The 19,848-nt window shown below is 39.3% G+C and overlaps 1 protein-coding gene across 4 annotated transcripts in view; it reads left to right on the top strand.

Moving 5' to 3' along the window:
- Positions 1 to 19,848, top strand: part of PRKN (parkin RBR E3 ubiquitin protein ligase) — a 1,262,808-nt gene that overhangs the window by 605,271 nt on the left and 637,689 nt on the right. The gene's annotated exons all lie outside the window — the stretch shown is intronic.

Below are 19,848 nucleotides of genomic sequence, written 5' to 3'. Positions count from 1 at the left end.
CTGGAGTGCAGAGATAAGAGTTTAACTCCAGCTGGAATTAGAAGCAATAGAATTAGCTGGATTGTAATGCTGTGGTTCAGATCCTGAAATGCCTCTGGATAGCAGTTCAGATCTCTTCCAGATGGAGTTTTGGCTCTGGGACTTATGCATAAGGCAAACATTAGTGATGTCAAGGACTTTTCTGGAATATGCACAATAAAATCAGCCTTACATGATTCAGCATGCATTTTTCGTTCAGTGTTATGGCTTTTTTTTTAATGTGGGTATTTTTTGTTTTGTTTCAGAAGGCTAATTTTCCACTTCACTGACACTGACATGTTTGTTTATTTTTTAAAGGAAGACCAGGAGAATGTTTGAAAGGTCAGTGCTTTTATAATAAACGAGGCAAGCCTGAATGTGGTTGGCACATGCATATCACTTTGTGATAATAGGGATTGCTATTGTGAAAAACATAAAGCACTAGACAGAAGCTATAATAATTTATTTCCACTCAGTTTAAGCCCATTTAGCTTTTCAGGGAAGTGTTTTAAGATAGTGGCTGAGTGGAGACCCACCGACACATACATATTTTCCATAATGCTGTACCGTTTCCGTGATCATGCAGTATAATTAGACAAATGTAACAATGCATGAGTTGATAGATTAGTGCTATACTTGCATTAGGGATGAGAAGTTAATTGTAAACTGTGATTGTAAAAGACTTAACAATTTGTTTTTCTGAATTTAAAATCATGTCAGGTTTCCCCCAGTGTAATAGGAAGTATAATTTCAATTAAGTTTAGATCTGCTGAACAGAAGTAAAATATGTTTCAGAGTAGCAGCTGTGTTAGTCTGTATCCGCAAAAAGTTTGGACTTGTGGCACCTTAGAGACTAACAAATTTATCTGAGCATAAGCTTTCGTGAGCTACAGCTCACTTCATCGGATGCATGCAAGTAAAATATGCATACACCCATGCAAAATTTTGCTTAAGGTATGGAACAGATATTTTAATTTGTTGTGTTTTTAATATTGACAAACTGTGTTGTTTCAGGGAATCTTTTATGAAAGACCATTAAAAAAAATCCTGCAAAATTTCCATTAAATTCAATGCAAAATATTCTTGCATAGCAACAATAATAATAAAATTGACTAGCTAAACCCAGGTTTTCTGTAACAATAACAACAGCTAGCTCTTACCTAGCATTTTTCATCAGCAGATCTTGAAGCAGTTTCAAAGGAGGTAAATGTCATTATACCCATTTTACAGACAGGGGAACTGAGGCACAGAGAGGTGAAATGACTTGCCCAAGGTCACTCAGCAGGCCCCTAGCAGAGCTGGAAATAGAACGTAGTGTCCTGATTCCCAGTCCAGGGATCTAGGTACAAGGCCATTCTGCCTCTCTCTACCATTATGCATGACTATACTGCCAATATGCCATCATCTCTTCCCCCAGGGAAAAAAATATGGGATCTATGAAGCATGTTAATGGTTTTTCACTCTATAACTACATGCAGATTAATAGTTATTCTACATGGGTATAAATCTTTGCTCTTGTGATGGGTGATATTGCAGGTTGGGTGACACTTTTACACAGTGTTTGCCCCTTTTCTGGGTAGGGTGGGTAAGGACCGTAGCAGGTTAAGTCTTGTTCATATATCAGGAATCAGAGAACGTGGGGAATATTTATTTGTGTTTTTAATTTGTTTAAATTGTTAAATAGTTTTATTAGATTTAAATCTATTGCCTCAATAGACCGTCGCTCAGGAATACTGATTTTGGCTTAGAATGTTTTGTGAAGTTCTGAAAATTCTAGAAGAGAAAATCCTATGAGTTTGTATTGAGAATTCAGATATTGTTAAAGAAATAAGTATCCCTAACAAGTGAACTAAAAGGACAGTTCAACTATGTAAAAGTGCACTTTCATGTTCAACAAATCTGCTCACTCTATGCCTAGTCATATCTATTTTTAATATAATTATATTTTACTACTTTGGACGCTGGCTGGCACTGCAGAAGTAAGGCTGCTATGAGAGAGCCAGCTAGATTCTATTTCAGCTTGACTATAAAAAAAAAGAGTTAAATTACTTGTGAAATATTGATAGTATTAATTCTAATTAATCACCTCAATTTCTTTTTCCTTGTGTCATGTTTTAAATTAAACCACGAACAGGGCAAACTGCATTGTGGTGACAGCTAGAACATTATCCAAGAGTGTTTAGAATTTTTTAATGAATCTGTCATGTCTTTCATTACATGTAAAAGGAACCAGATACTAACAAAAAATGTTATAAAAACAAACAAGCAAACTCTCTATTCAGAATAAAATGCAACGAAGCCTGGTTTAGAAATTCAGATTAGTTTTTAATAGCTGTCAAGATATTAATAATAGTAGCCTAAATTTCTCTCTGAGGGCCAGTCTCTCTCAAACTAAAAAAGTAATTAGCAGACTAGATTCTTATGAGTGGACTTAGATTGAAATGGATTTGTTTGGATGTAGGTGATCACCTCCAAAAATGAGACAAAAGATACCATAATTGCAAAATTAAGATTTAATAGATTGGTAATATAATCTGGTACAGATTGAACTCAGATGTATTGTACACAATAAATAGCATCTTATATTGCTGCAAGGGGCCAGTTCCAAGTATAACTCTCAAAATATTTTGATTTGGGGTAGTTTAAAATATGATTGTTATTAACAAACATTCCAACATATCTTCATTGTGCAAAACTGAAGTGAATGTATGTGTGCCATCTATGGAATTACTAGAGAATATCTCCTTCCACAATATCTGGAATAGGGACACATGTTTTCAGTATTGTATTTTAGGGTATGTCTTGACTGCACAGTTAAACCAGGGTGATTGGCACCCAGGTCTGAATATCTGGGTTAGCTTAGCTTGGATGTGAGCATCCGCACAGCAAAAGCTCTACCTGAATTACAGTATCCTCACTGTTTCTACACTGTCCAGTGTGTGTCTGGGGGTGTATCCCATGGTTTTTTGTGCTAAGACACTTATGGGAGAACTGTCCTTTGTGGGGTATTATGGGGAAAGCATTGGAGGACTATGAGTACTCAAGTGAATTTTGTCTGCATCCTCGCTGCAAAGTGGGCAGGTTCCTGCCCAAGTTATAGTGTAGCCTAAGCTCTAACCCACATCCCTAGCTGAGGCTTAAATCACTTCCAAACCCTGATTAGAGGTTTCTCAACGTGGACAGTTTTGTTCAATATCTTCATAAATGATCTGGAGGATGGTGTAGATTGCACTCTCAGCAAATTTGCGGATGATACTAAACTGGGAGGAGTGGTAGATACGCTGGAGGGGAGGGATAGGATACAGAAGGACCTAGACAAATTGGAGGATTGGGCCAAAAGAAATCTGATGAGGTTCAATAAGGATAAGTGCAGAGTCCTGCACTTAGGACGGAAGAATCCAATGCACCGCTACAGACTATGGGCCGAATGGCTAGGCAGCAGTTCTGCGGAAAAGGACCTAGGGGTGACAGTGGATGAGAAGCTGGATATGAGTCAGCAGTGTGCCCTTGTTGCCAAGAAGGCCAATGGCATTTTGGGATGTATAAGTAGGGGCATAGCGAGCAGATCGAGGGACGTGATCATTCCCCTCTATTCGACATTGGTGAGGCCTCATCTGGAGTACTGTGTCCAGTTTTGGGCCCCACACTACAAGAAGGATGAGGATAAATTGGAGAGAGTCCAGCGAAGGGCAACAAAAATGATTAGGGGTCTAGAACACATGACTTATGAGGAGAGGCTGAGGGAGCTGGGATTGTTTAGCCTGCAGAAGAGAAGAATGAGGGGGGATTTGATAGCTGCTTTCAACTACCTGAAAGGGGGTTCCAAAGAGGATGGCTCTAGACTGTTCTCAATGGTAGCAGATGACAGAACGAGGAGTAATGGTCTCAAGTTGCAGTGGGGGAGGTTTAGATTGGATATTAGGAAAAACTTTTTCACTAGGAGGGTGGTGAAACACTGGACTGCGTTACCTAGGGAGGTGGTAGAATCTTCTTCCTTAGAAGTTTTTAAGGTCAGGCTTGACAAAGCCCTGGCTGGGATGATTTAACTGGGAATTGGTCCTGCTTCGAGCAGGGGGTTGGACTAGATGACCTTCTGGGGTCCCTTCCAACCCTGATATTCTATGATTCTATGATTCTATGACAGTAGGGAGAGAGAAGTTGTTCTAAAACCTGGTAGGAGTCTGGGTTACCTGCAGTGAAGGCATACCCTTAGTGTGTTTACCTGAAAAGATCTGATGTGCTAGTTGGATCTTGGACTTCCTTGACCTTTGGGCCCTGTGCAATGAACAGAAACCCTACATTTAATCCCTCTCGCACTTGAACAAATAGATTTTATTGAAAAGGGGATACTGCTTGCTCCTCTTCGTTTCTGTCTCCTGCTTTTTCTAATTTTCCAGCTTTCAGTTCCATTTTCACCCTTTCACTTCTCCCTCTGGACTTATATAAAAGTATGTTTAAGCAAAGTTTGCTCGTTCAGATATTTGTATGCCAGTTGAACATTTTATTTGATCAAGGGATCCTGTCACTAGAATTTTCACACTAACTTCCACGGTATATTAACACTAGTTAAGTGCTAGTTTAAAATTCTCAAAAAGAGTGCTCTATTCGCTTCTGTGTGGGTTAGTAGGAATTATGCTGTTGGGTGAAAATTGTATTTTCAGAAGAAAATGAGTTGGCAATATAACCTTGGATGAATATGGGAATAATGTCTGAAGCTAATTTAACCCATCTGATGCATATCCTTGTTTCTGCAAATCCTGTTATTAAAACAAAATGAATTAGTTCCTATTGACCTGTTTTCTAAATGGTATGTGATGGTGCGTGTATACTGCAGTAAAACAATAGTGGCACCCAGAAAAAAAAAAAGCATTAGAGGTGTGTCCTCAGGCTTTAATATACATTGTATCTTAAATTTTGGAATGTTAAAGTTTTCATTCTCCCATAAACTTTCCATTGGAACATGAGGGCATTCCTGCTGAAATTGATAAGCTTTTCTCCATCAGTATTGCTGAACATGTGTAAAGTCAGAAATAGATTATGTACCAGTCTATTTTCTACAGGTATTGTATGTGTAATCTTGATTTTACAACTTTATTTTGCAGCAGCTGGAAAGTCTGGTTGACCATCTTTTGAAAAGTTGGTTCTTCACCAGTGACAATTTTATTTTAAGCCTTTCTGTTGATTAGTTAAGAAATTTGTTCTGAGAATCTATCCAGCATCTCACTAATCCAGCTTTGTCACGACAATATCAGAGTCTGAAAAGTGCTCCGTTGATGAGCTCTCCTTGTATTCTCTGCAATGGAAAGACTTGGATTTCATTTCATTTCATAGGATACAAAATATTTCATAAACAAAAATATGTAAAACAAAGAAAGTGATTTGCAATTATCACACTTGAATTAAATGATAATTATTTGGGGATATTCATAGAGCTGAGGGGATATATTTTTCTTGCCCTAAATCTTTGGTTTATTATCTCTTGTATGGTACCATACAGCACAAATGAATTTACACAACAAGGTGTCTAGTTAGCATTTTTAACAAAAGCGCTACTTAAAGTCCTTGGTTTGTATATTGATTTATCTTTGTTAGCTCTTTACAGGGATTTCTCATATGTAAATAACTTTAAAAAAACGAGAAAAACCTAAGAGCAAAAGTTAGATCTAGACACAGATTATGAGTTCCTCAAAGTGTACGGCTGATTGGATACATCTCTACTTGAAAAATGTAAAATATTTAATGTTTTGCTTAAACTAAGGACACAACGATGACTTTGGTGCTGATATGACAAAATCACAATCATTATTGTTTAAAAAAAAAAGAAAATAATCCCCGTTCCGACACACCAAAGATATATTCTCTTTTGGAAGAACAATTTTGAAGGGCAAAAACTAACTGCTAAGAGATGGGTTTACAAGTAAAGAGTAAGAGATGTTTCATGCTGGCCTGTGAGAGCCCCTATCCTTTGGAATGTGCTCTCCTCCTTCAAATCCATTGACCTTTAGGGCTCTCTGTGAGGCATATATTTTTATGAAGGTTGCTGAAGAAGCAAATATTTTTAGGGGTGATTTTTAGGGCAGGTGGAGAATAACTGCATAGCTATTTTGTAAAGTGTGCTGCATGGCTGTTTTTGTAGCGCTGTGTGTTTTGTAGCTGCTGTTTGTTTTTCTGATTCACTGTATTTTTAAAAGTTTCAGAGTGGTAGCCGTGTTAGTCTGTATCAGCAAAAACAACACCCCTATCCTTTCATGTATTTATATCTGCTCCTGTATTTTCACTCCATGCAGCCAATGAAGTGGTTTCTAGCCCACGAAAGCTTATGCCCAAATAAATTAGTTAGTCTCTAAGGTGCCACAAGGACTTCTTGTTGTTTTTGTATTTTTAAAGTGTTTATCGGGGGTGCCAACAGCTTGAAATGGTGGCCTCTTGTTTTAGAATACTACATAAATTGAGAGTAGATAAAGAAAGTTTTCACCTTTTTAATTGCTTCAGTACTCCAAGACTGCAGGTGAGGCAAGTTCTATCTAGACCAGTATTTTCAGAAATGGGTGCCTAAAGTTCTGTGTACATATTTAGGCATCTAAATAAATGGCTTGTTTTTCAAAAATATTGTACACTCAGCAGTTCCCATTGAATCCTGCGTGAGTGAAGAACAGGCAAAGTATTAAAGCATTGGGGAGAGTAGGGCTTTGTAGCATTACATACAGGTTTTCTTTTGTGTTTTTCTGTGCCCATCAAAAATATATATCTAAAAATAACCTAAGAGAGGGACCAAATGGGTTAGATGACTGGGATGTAGAAACTTTCTCCTCTGGCTTGCTTATTTGAATGTAGTCTAGGTTGTTTACATTTGTTAGCTGATTAGGAACTTACAAAAATAGGTTGATTTCATTCAAGTACCTACTGGATAAATGTCCATTTTGCAAAAACCACCACCAATCTTGGCACTAATTGGCATCCTTGTTGGCTTTCTCAACAGAGAGGCTAAAGATTAAATGGGCACAGAGACTGACCCCCCGGGGCCCTAGAGGTGGTTTCTCCAGAACAGGATTGTGGCATAGTGGGTGAAGTGATGGGAAGTTTCCCTATCTCTGCCCATGCTGTTCTGTACTACTTCTGTGGGTAAAGAGGGGACTTCACCTTTCAGAGCAATGAGCCTGAAACCTGTCATGAATTAAAATATTTCAAAAAAATAAAGGGTTGGCTGAAAGACTATTTACTGATTTCCAGAAGAAGCACTATAGTTAGATGGCCTGGGACCTTCCTACTTAAAAGACCATCTCTCTGCCTGTGTCATACTATCACATTTGAGGTCAACATGGATACTAGAGCAAAGACTCCCTCAGTGTAAAAGAGATGGGGCTGCCAGCACAGCATTCTTGGTGAGGGGGCGCCTCCTTGGCTGTGCTGTCCCACACAGTCCAAAATAGCCTGAAGTAGTAGATGGCTCATGCAGGGCTGTAGAGCCCATTTATCGGAGCACTAGAGAGAGTTGAAGCAGTTAGAGTAGGATTTCTGTTTTGAGGAAAATGTGATGTGGGATGTAATTTCTAATTCACTTTGAGTCTGCTGACAGCTCATTAGTATGATGTGGTTGGGAGGGGAGCAAGGGTAAGTTCTGCTGCTGGATTGATTGTGAAACTTCTCCTGGGGCTTTCCAAATTAAACCAAGGGCACTCCTAGCTCCTGATGAGTATTCTTTGGTGTAGATTCTTTTAAATCTAAGTAAACATTGAATATTGCAGTTGTGCTTCAGATAACATTTTGATGATCCTCACACATCTTACAAGTCACCAGCTCTAAGTTATTTACCACAGTCTTCTTTGGCTCTCTCTCCACTGATCATAGATTCAGAGTGATGTGTAAACACTTTGGGCAAACAGTTAAAAATCTCCTCATTGCACAGTTCTGAGGGACAGCTCTTTATGTACCATATGCATCTCAGATCTATTTGAAGGCAGAATGAAAACTTCGAAGTAATTAAAATTAGAAAAAGACAAGGATTGAATATGGTTGTTCAGACAGCTTGGGGAAAAGTATCTCCTATAATTTTTAGGGTTTCAGGTGCACTTTCAATTTTCTTCATTGCAGTGTAAACCCGGATTTTGGTGTCCAGCAGGGTTAAGCATTGAGACCAAAAGAAGAGGAGAGGAGAAAAAATGTCTGTCTTTATAATGTTTGGTTTCAGAGTATGTTTATTCCCCCCCCCCCCCCCCCGCACTGCTCCTCGGACATTCCTGTTAACTGCTGGAAATGGCCCACCTTTATTATCACTATAAAAGGTTTTCTTCCCTCCCCCTCCCCCCACTCTCCTGCTGGTAATAGCTCATCTTAAATGATCACTCTCCTTACAGTGTGTATGATAACACCCATTTTTTCATGTTCTGTGTGTATATAAATCTCCTCACTGTATTTTCCACTGAATGCATCCGATGAAGTGAGCTGTAGCTCACGAAAGCTTATGCTCAAATAAATTGGTTAGTCTCTAAGGTGCCACAAGTCCTCCTTTTCTTTTTGTCTTTGTAATGTGAATGTGTTAGAATCAGAATTAGTTCTGGTAAATGTTTGATAAGTGTGGAAATTTTTGAAATCTGTTAACTGGAAGGTAGATATTTCAGCTTGTAATATGAAAGGAAGATAGACTCTCAGGGCACGTCCTCAGCTGTAGCTCCACTTACTTTAATGGGATTATGACAATTTACATCAGCTGAGGATTTTACTAACTATTTTCTGTTTAAAGCCTTTCCAGCAGCATGTGACATCATGATTATATTTATCTTCCCATAACCCATGTAGTGTTGATTGCAGGTATTTGCTACCTTCCTATCTGGTATGAAGACTCATTTAGCTTTGTTGAAGAATTTATTATAATGTCTTATAATGGGTACACGGGTCTTACGCTATACAATTGTTTATGGAATATGTTATGGCACTCTTCGCTTATTCTAGCCAAATTATGGAAAATGACTCTTCCTTTTTGTTTGCATTTCTGCATGTTCTTCTTGTGCCAATCATCCCTTGGTGGCTGTTTAATACAGGACTTCTTCCTATATTCATGATTTTTAGTGTGTAGTTACCATCTGTACTAGCCCAATTTAATATTGATTTGGGTTTAATATGAAGAGATTATATGACTGAGATTGTACGGTGACACCAGTGAATAAGGATGTTGGAAGAAAATGGCATCCTTAATCATCAGCATGAGTGAAGCAAGTTCAGGTGTTTGTCCCACTCAAATGCTGAAGGAAACTGTATCTTCGTTGAATACCATGTAAAATGTGTTCAGTCCCCATTCAGAGTCATAGCTTCCTTATGGGGTAAAAGGAAGGGGAGTCTTTGTCCAAAGTTAAGTCATCCTTCCCAAACTTTCAGCACACCATAATTCATTGTATCCTCAAAAGTCCCAGGGTAAAAGTACCTTGTGCCTTCCTATAGCCTTGTAAAATAAAGCTTGCTTAGCCAGCCCCAGTGAAAAACACAGCCTGCTAACTAGAGTTGGAGTTTGTCTTTTGAATAATTGATCTCTCTGACTCAGTGACTTGCAAGCTCCTTTGTCGCACAGAGGTCTCAGGCCATGCAGCAGGACTCTTAGAATTTCCTTCTCAGCTTCCCATTGACCATGAAAGTCAAGTCTTCAACTGCAGCAGCTGCAACTGAGCCCAGATAGTCCATGTCCTGCCTCTTCTGTATCTATTAACCCCTTACATGGGTTTATATACCCCATTGCACATTTATGATCATCTTGGATCTCTTTGTGTTAGCTGAAAATAAATGAAATTAGATAATGGATTAATGGATGTGTTTTCAAGTACTGGTTTCAGAGTAACAGCCGTGTTAGTCTGTATTCGCAAAAAAAGAAAAGGAGTACTTGTGGCACCTTAGAGACTAACCAATTTATTTGAGCATAAGCTTTCGTGAGCTACAGCTCACTTCCTCGGATGCATACTGTGGAAAGTACAGAAGACATTTTTCTACACACAAACCATGAAAAAATGGGTGATTATCACTACAAAAGGTTTTCTCTCCCCCCACCCCACTCTCCTGCTGGTAACAGCTTATCTAAAGTGATGACTCTCCTTACAATGTGTATGATAATCAAGGTGGGCCATTTCCAGCACAAATCCAGGGTTTAACAAGAACGTCTGAGGAAGGGGGCTGGGGGTAGGAAAAAACAAGGGGAAATAGGTTACCTTGCATAATGACTTAGCCACTCCCAGTCTCTATTCAAGCCTAAGTTAATTGTATCCAATTTGCAAATGAATTCCAATTCAGCGGTCTCTCGCTGGAGTCTGGATTTGAAGTTTTTCTGTTGTAATATCGCAACTTTCATGTCTGTAATCGGGTGACCAGAGAGATTGAAATGTTCTCCGACTGGTTTCTGAATGTTATAATTCTTGACATCTGATTTGTGTCCATTTATTCTTTTACGTAGAGACTGTCCAGTTTGACCAATGTACATGGCAGAGGGGCATTGCTGGCACATGATGGCATATATCAGATTGGTGGATGTGCAGGTGAACGAGCCTCTGATAGTGTGGCTGATGTTATTAGGCCCTGTGATGGTGTCCCCTGAATAGATATGTGGGAACAGTTGGCAACGGGCTTTGTTGCAAGGATAGGTTCCTGGGTTAGTGGTTCTGTTGTGTGGTATGTGGTTGCTGGTGAGTATTCACTTCAGGTTGGGGGGCTGTCTGTAGGCAAAGACTGGCCTGTCTCCCAAGATTTGTGAGAGTGTTGGGTCATCCTTCAGGATAGGTTGCAGATCCTTGATAATGCGTTGGAGGGGTTTTAGTTGGGGGCTGAAGGTGACGGCTAGTGGCGTTCTGTTATTATTCTGTTAAATAACAGAACGCCACTAGCCGTCACCTTCAGCCCCCAACTAAAACCCCACCCCTCCCCTTGTATTTTCCTACCCCCTACCCCCCCTTTCCTCAGACGTTCTTGTTAAACCCTGGATTTGTGCTGGAAATGGCCCACCTTGATTATCATACACATTGTAAGGAGAGCGATCACTTTACATAAGCTATTACCAGCAGGAGAGTGGGGTGGGGGGAGAGAAAACCTTTTGTAGTGATAATCACCCATTTTTTCATGGTTTGTGTGTATAAAAATGTCTTCTGTACCTTCCACAGTATGCATCCGATGAAGTGAGCTGTAGCTCACGAAAGCTTATGCTCAAATAAATTGGTTAGTCTCTAAGGTGCCACAAGTACTCCTTTTCTTTTTTCAATTACTATTTGTTTATTGAGCTGTGAACGAGTACTTGGTACTGTCCAAACAAATAAGGAGATGCACCAGGTATCCCAAGGATCTTGTTTTGTAAAAATTGTTAGCCATTCAAAATGCTTGACTCTGCATTCCGTGGTACGATAGCCGGTAGGTAATGGTGAAACTACATTGTGTTTTCCTTATATAAATTTGTATAATTTTTCTTTTGGAAATATTTCGTTGCAGAAATATGTTGATTTCAAGCAAACCAGCTGCTGTTACAAACTGTATTTCCGAAACAGTTGTATTTGCACTCCCCTCCAAATTTTTGTTTGGTCATTAGAGCAGCTTCTTGCTTGGTAGTGAGGCAGATCTGCTTTTCTTCTGCAAGCTTTTTTGTATTCATGGCTTGGCAGCTTCATTAGAATCAGTTTATTGTGTGTGAGATCCAGACATTCTTCTCTCAAAATGGTTGTCTTCAGATGCCAACCTATACTGGAGCCAGAACTCACATCTGAAAATTTTGTGTAGAGCAAGATAGGACACTGCTAATATAAGACTTTTTATCTTGCAAACTTTCACATAAGTAAGTCATTACTCAGGTGGCTTATCCCATTGATACTGAGGAGATTATTCATGTGAATGAGGATTTGTACATGTTCTATGACTATAGCCTTACTAAATTTACAGCCATGAAAAAAATGTCACGGACCGTGAAATCTGCTCTCCCCCTGTGAAATCTGGTCTTTTGTGTGCTTTTACCCTATACTATACCAATTTCATGGGGGAGACCAGAGTTTCTCAAATTGGGTCCCTGACCCAAAGGGAGTTGCAGGCGATCGTACAGTTATTTTAGAGGGGATCGTGGTATTGCCACCCTTACTTTTGCCAGTGGCCGGAGAGCAGTGGCTGCAGGCCAGGCACCCAGCTCTGAAGGCAGCATCCTGCCAGCAGCAGCGCAGAAGTAAAGGTGGCAATACCATACGATGCCATCCTTACTTCTGCACTGCTGCCTTCAGAGCTGGGTGGCTGAAGAGTGTTGACTGCTGACTGAGCGCCCAGCTCTGCATGCAGCAGTGGAGAAGTAAGGGTGGCAACACCATACCATGTCATCCTTACTTCTACACTGCTGTGCCTTCAGGAGGTGGGCTCCCAGCCAGCAGCCACTGCTCTCCGCCTGCCAAAACACACTGACAATTATTTTATGATAACATTTCAAGTACTGTAAATGGAACAAATTGTAAAAAGACTGGTAAAAATCTCCTGGTTAAACTGGAAATTTAACATTTCTATATACCTTCTTTTTTTTTTTTTCTTTTTTTTCTTTTAAACGAGGTGTCTAACATTGTTAGGCTGCTTTTTGGGGATTTAGAGCAATATATTTTACACAAAACTGGAAGCTGTTATTTATGTGGTTTTGTTTGGTAGCAAAGTAATAATGTTTATATGATGATATCTGGGCAGACACTAGAAATATAATAAGCACCTTATCTCATTTAATAAACATAGTCCAGTTATATGCATAATTATCAAGATATAAAGCAACCTGAAATAGATATGAAGTGCTACACGATAATAAATGTTGTTGTTCAAATAGATTTACTCATTCTGAATTTAAATGAGATCTCCAATCTCTTAACACTTAGAAGCACATCATGTGGTCTTTGCCCGACTCTAATCTGGGTAGCTGCAAACTTTGCTCACACAGCAGCCAGATTATTCTTAGTAAAGAGAGCTTGAATAGCTGAAGATAATCAGATGGTTCTCCTAAATTAAATCTGTTAAAGAATTCATAAAAATAAATCGCTGTATATGTAAGTCTTAATTTGTCCTCTGCATTACTGCTTTAATAAAAAGGATGAAAGGCTCTGTTTGGATGTACCATCCTGTACTGTGCTCAGAACAAACATACCCTCATTCAGCAATGGAAATTTGGTGTACATGGGGATTATTAGCAGAGGGTAATATTCTTGGTTAGGGGAGTTGAGACTGGGTGAGGGTGCTGTTTAACCACTGGTGAACGCTCTCAACATAATAGCTCTGATGCATATCTAAACTACTGTACTGTAAGTGTTAATTGCATTGACAAAAATGTGATACCTTCAGTCCAAATCCTTATTCATTTCTCTGTGTATATTCAGGAATTAAAACAAATCCTCCCTGTCCTTCCCTTTCATGGATGGACCTCAATTTTGTCAGGCAGTCCACTCCTGTGTATGTCATCTGCCTATCTCTCACACCTGCTTTGGGGCATCCATGAAGCTGCAGGGACCATTAAAATGAAACATACAAAATTATGATTAATACCACAGCAATACCATCTGACCATTAAAATCCTGAAAAAATCAATAAAAGTAATCATTTCAGTTCCTTTTCCAGATTCCAGTGCCTTCTTGCAAGGCACTTGTTCTTTGGACTTGAGAACTGTTATGGAAATTCTCACAGTGTATAAGAATAAGAGGTTTGGAGGCACTAGATTTTTGCAACAAAAGGATTAGCAAAGGGGCAGGAAGAGAGGAAAGCTATCAGTGTAACTGGACTAGCAGAGGTTACTTATTGAACACCAATAGGCTGCTGAAAAACATTGCTTTGTGAAGCATCTCTGCAATGGGAGCAGAGCCAGTTTTCAAAATGGGGAAGGGAAAGACTGATAATTGCCCTATAATTTTTCAGAGGGGTGATATTGAAGGACCAGCTCCATGAATAGAAAATCTATGAGAGCATATATGCAGGTTTAGGAAAACATGCATTGCCCCAAAATGTGATTGTAAAGCTCAAATGCTTGCTTTATGAAAGCCTCTCAAACATAAGTAGTGAGAATTAGGAGAAAATAATGGCTAAGATTAATTGTTTTCTGCTAAGATGTTATAACATGCACTTGATGTCTGACAGCATGTTGAGTAAGCAATGTCTATTCCCCCAACACTCATGGCCTGTGTTAAATTGTACACTATTTTGCTGTTGGAATAAGTGCATGAGTAGTTTTCATGCCTCAAATAGAAGGATGGAATATATTGCAATTGCAAGTAGATAAAGCAGCATGTTAAGAATGTGCAACAGTGGAATGCTTGGGCTGACAGCTGTAACATAAATGCTTTGGCCATAGTGTCCAGGGTGTAATTTCTTGCAAGGACATTTGGTTAATTTTTTAAACTTTTTGCACTGATTTCTGTTACTTTGTGTTCAGCACAACTTGCACAGATACATAGTTTCTGACAAACTTAACCCCTTGTGCAATGAAGTTCAGCAAGCGCAACAGACAATTCACCAGCAAGTGACTGAGGGATGATAATGGCGGAAAGGCCACAATTGTGTCTGTGATGCCAGAGGCCACACTGCATGCTGGCCCTGTAGCAGTAACAAAAAGGAAACCTAATCCAAAGAGTGGTTTCAGCACCTTTTGCATAGGAGATCTTTTGTTTGTGGGTGCAAGGAATTAGAAGCATTCTGGGAGAGCTAAGCTGTGCTTAGCACACCAAATTTGTCTAGAATAGACAAAGGCCATAGAGGATATTCTCCAAAGGAATGTGAGAAGTTGCCACTGGACTTGGCTTAGATATACTGTAGCACTCCCTTAGTGACTTGTATTCTGGTTTGAATTCTCTTATGCACCAGACGTTATTCCTTACATTACTTTAAAAATCTTTTTTGCATTAATGTTTGTCCCTCACTTGGGTCATTTGCTCAACATTTTAATGATTTATGTCGCCCATGTAGATATTAGTAGTTACAAAGATGTGTTTTAATGATATTCTACTTCATATTGTTCACTGGGGAAGAATATAAAGCAGGGGAAATATAAAGCATTAAATACATGGATAGTTTCCAGACTTCTAAATGATTCAAACTATTTGATGAATCACTGAATTCTATTGTTGACCTCTGTTTCCGACCTTTCTCTGATTTCACAGGTCAACAACTCAATCTAACTAATGCATTTTGAATAATTTGTCATCTGAGATCTCAAGAACACCTCTCCAGTTTTTCATTTTTTTAAAGTGATGATTGCAAGGGATCAAAATGCAGCTGCAGCTTTTAAAATAAAGTTAAACCTTTACTACGGCTGGAAAGTAGTCCCAGTTTAATCAAGTTTCTAGCGATACATTTAAGGGCACCTGAATCCTCCCAGTCTTTCCTGTCTTTATCATGGACCTATGATCCAATATGCCTCCCACCCCCACACCTCTCCCCAAAAAAACTGAAACAGAAAAAATAAAAACATATATTACTATTAAAAGTAAATTGAACTATACTCTTTATTTTTTTCTTATTCATTCATATTCCAGTCTTCTTGATACTTCATTTTTATTCTGCTCTTTTCCCTTTTACACATTTAAAAAAAATCAGTGGTGTTTTTATTTTGATCTGCAGCTTTCTCTAGGAGCCATGTGACTACTACATGAAGGGCAGTCTCTTTAATCTTGCAATCAGGAGGTTTTTCTTCTCATAATACACTCTGATTAATGTAAACTAATAATTATAAACACTGTAGTGTGCAGTGTGTTTCAACAGTGCGACTGATTGGCTGATTTGTAGTTTGACAGATTTTTCTAAAGCTTAGGAAAGAACAAAACAAAAATTGCATTTCAAAGTGCTTATCTCACTTGAATTTGTGTTTTTATTTTGGCACAATTATACCAATGACATTTAGTACCAGTATTGTTAAACAAATGTCAGCATTTTAATTATATTACATTTTCAAGGGTTTATAACTTTTGCTGCTTTACTAACATGGAAAGTTAGATATAAGATTTCAGCTAACCAGTATCTCTTTAAAATACGTGAAATTATTATTAACAACACTTTACATACCATAGCATCTTTCATCTGAAGAGCTGCAACTTCTTCACAGATTTGGGTGATAAGTATTAACCTCATTTTGCAATGGGCCAGTTTAGATACGGACTTCGGGTATGTCTACGCTATCCGCCGGATCGGCAGACAGCGATCAATCCAGCGAGGATCAATTTGTTGGGTCTAGTCTAGACACGATAAATCAACCCCTGAGCGCTCTCCCGTCGACTCCTGTACTCCACTGCCATGAGAGGCACAGGTGGAGTCAACGGGGGAGAGGCAGCTGTTGACTCACCGCGGTGAAGACACCACGGTAAGTCGATCTAAGTACCTCGACTTCAGCTGTGTTATTCACGTAGTTGAACTTGTGTAACTTAGATCAATTTCACACACACACACACATAGTGTAGACCAGGGCTAAGTGACTTTCCCTAAGTCACTCAGCATGTCAGTGACAGTCAAGAACAGAAGCAACATCTTCTGACTCCTTGCCATGGTCTCTAGCTGAGCATTTAAGGAGACAGAGTAGTCTAGCAATCTAATACCTATCAGGGTAAATTGAAACACTACTATTGACTTGAAGTGCAAGTTACATCAGGCAATAAGCTATCAAAAGGGGCAAAATATATATCTTTTTTTTTTGTTCTGGGTAGTTTTGTGCCTCCAAAAAATGAAAAGGAAAGTTGTAATTAAGTAATATTTATAAAATATTTTGGCACAGTCAACATAACTGTCCTTTCCTTCAAATCCCTCCTTAATAGCCACTTGTTTTTCTAAACCTTCCTGGATTCATCTCATACCTTGTATATTATATCTCTTGTTCCTTGCATCGGAACTACTGTCCTTTATTTTATATTTCTTTGACTTAGAGACCAATCCTGGAAACTCTTATTTCCAGAAGTTTGGGCAAATTTTATGCTGGTGTGCATCCATTGATTTCAGTGAAGTTACACCAGCAAAAAAAAAAAATTGATCTGTAGTGTTTGCTGCTTATGAAGCTTTGATAATAAGTGCTATGGCTGGTAATGTCCTTCCAGGATAGGTTATAAACTTCCTTGTGTAGAGACCTTGTGCCTGATTCTTCTATCACTTATGCTGGTATAGCTCCATTGACTTTGACAGAGTTACACTAGTTTACAATGGTGTAGGTGAGAGAAGAATTAGGTGTCTTGGGTCCAATCTTACACTAGTGAAGTCAGTGGGTGTCACTGTTGTTCCTTGAGCTATGTTGCACGTGTCCTTTCCACTTCAGGTGTGTGCATGCCCAGTGCATGAGTCCGGAGTTGGAGATTTTCCCCGTTTGGTGCATGAACTTTCTCCTGCCTCATGCTGCTGTGTGGTAGTGTAAAGTTTGGAGCTGCCCCATTAGGTCCTTCTTGCTGCCTGAGATTGGTAGACGGAGCATGTTGGCTTGCTTTGCAAAATGTTTTCCCTTAAGCCTTGCACCGGCTGCAAGAAGTCTGTCCTGGTAAGTGACCCTCATTCCACCTGTTGAAAGTGCCTAGATGAGGGTCACATCTGGGACAGGTGCCAAATCTGTAGAGACTTGAAGCTCTGGACTAAGAGAGCTAGAGAGGTGAGACTGATTACCTTCTCGTGGAAGCAACCTTGCATTCACCATGGGGCTTTCATTGGAACAACCTTTATTCATACTCAATAGTAACTGCAAATAATGTAATCACTAGAGCTTGCCAAAGGGCTGTTCTTTCCCTAAGAGTTAGAGCGGGTGGAAAGGGTATGGTTCATTTTGAGTTCAGGGTAAGTTTGGGGATTTGTTTTTTGCAATCTGGCCACAATTTACATAGTCATTAATTTCCCAAATGCTGACAGATCCAGTTTTTGCTTTTGTATAAATAAACCTCTCACATGGTAGGGTTTCCGTATAGTTTACTACTTAATTCCTTCAGCACTGACTGTCCTATGCAGTATCTAAATTTGGTTAATAATGTTTTCAATGGTTAAAGCCTTTATTCTTTGTTCTTATCGGTGGGGTGTGTGAGTGTGTTTCTTGTTTCTGTCACACCATTCTATCATTCATTTGTTAATAGTAGTTTTGAGATTAACATAAAATTGGAAGCCTCATTGTAATTTTGAGTGTTTTGGGTACCAGGCGATACTTGCGTAGTTTACAGATATAATACTTTGCAATAATAACGATGACTGTAGTCTTTAACTTGGAAGCTCTTTCTTCTTGTCTGTCTTTTATCACAACCATAAATATCATTGTTTTCATTCAACATGTTGTAGCAATGACCATTCAGGGTTTTCTATCTGTTTACTTTAGAAATGGCTTTTTTCTTTAACAGAATAATTAGGTGAGATGATATAATAATAATTCAAACACCATCGATATGGTCTTACTCCCTTGTATACTTTTTAATTACTAATGTGTATTATACTTAGAGGTGGTGATGATGAAGATGATCGAAGAAAGTCTGAAGCAATTCTCTTGTTGGTTTAAATTAAAGTTATTAAAGTCCATGTGATAGGTAGGCCCAAGTCCTTTCTTGTGCATTGACTTTAATCTCAGTAAAACAGAAGCCACTTAAATGGTTAAGAAAATAAATACAAGAAAAAAAATGAGGAGTACTTGTGGCACCTTAGAGACTAACAAACTTATTTGGGCATAAGCTTTCGTGGGCTAAAACCCACTTCATCAGATGCATGCAGTGGAAAATACTGTAGGAAGATATATATACACAGAGAACATGAAAAAATGGGTGTTGCCATAGCAACTGTAACGAGAGTAATCAATTAAGGTGGGCTATTATCAGCAGGAGAAAAAAAACTTTTGTAGTGATAATCAGAATGGCCCATTTCAAACAGTTGACAAGAAGGCATGAGTAACAATAGGGGAAAAATTAGCATGGGGAAATAGTTTTTACTTTGTGTAATGACTCATCCTGAAGGTTGAAACAACAGACTGGACTTCCACATAGAGTGCTTCCGCTGACGTGCAGGGGCTGAAATTGTGGAAAAGCAGCATCACTTGCCCCATAACCTCAGCCGTGCAGAACACAATGCCATTCACAGCCTCAGGAACAACTCTGACATCATAATCAAAACGGCTGACAAAGGTGCTGTCGTCATCATGAATAGTTCGGAATATGAACGAGAGGCTGCTAGGCAGCTCTCCAACACCACATTCTACAGGCCATTACCCTCTCATACCACTGAAAGAAAAGAAACTACACCATTTGCGCAAGAAACTCCCTGAAAAACCACATGAACAAATCTGCACAGACACTCCCCTAGAACTCCAACCAGGGGTATTCTGTCTGCTACCCAAGATCCATAAACCTGGAAATCCTGGACGCTCCATCATCTCAGGCATTAGCACCCTGACAGCAGGATTGTCTGGCTATGTAGACTCTCTCCTCAGGCCCTATGCTACCAGCACTCCCAGTTATCTTCGAGACACCACTGAGTTCCTGAGGAAACTGCAATCCATTGGTGATCTTCCAGAAAACATCATCCTGGACACTATGGATGTAGAAGCCCTCTACACCAACATTCCACACAAAGATGGACTACAAGCCATCAGGAACAGTATCCCTGATAATGTCACGGCAAACCTGGTGGCTGAACTTCGTGACTTTGTCCTCACCCATAACCATTTCACATTTGGGAACAATGCATACCTTCAAATCAGCGGCACTGCTATGGCTACCCGCATGGCCCCACAGTATGCCAACATTTTTATGGCTGACTTAGAACAACGCTTCTTCAGCTGTCATCCCCTAACGCCCCTACTCTATTTACGCTACCTTGATGACATCTTCAACATCTGGACCCATGGAAAAGAAGCCCTTGAGGAATTCCACCATG

This window comes from Caretta caretta, chromosome 3, assembly GCF_965140235.1.
Source record: "Caretta caretta isolate rCarCar2 chromosome 3, rCarCar1.hap1, whole genome shotgun sequence".
Lineage (NCBI taxonomy): Eukaryota > Metazoa > Chordata > Testudines > Cheloniidae > Caretta > Caretta caretta.
This window is presented reverse-complemented; position numbering and strand designations above follow the sequence as displayed.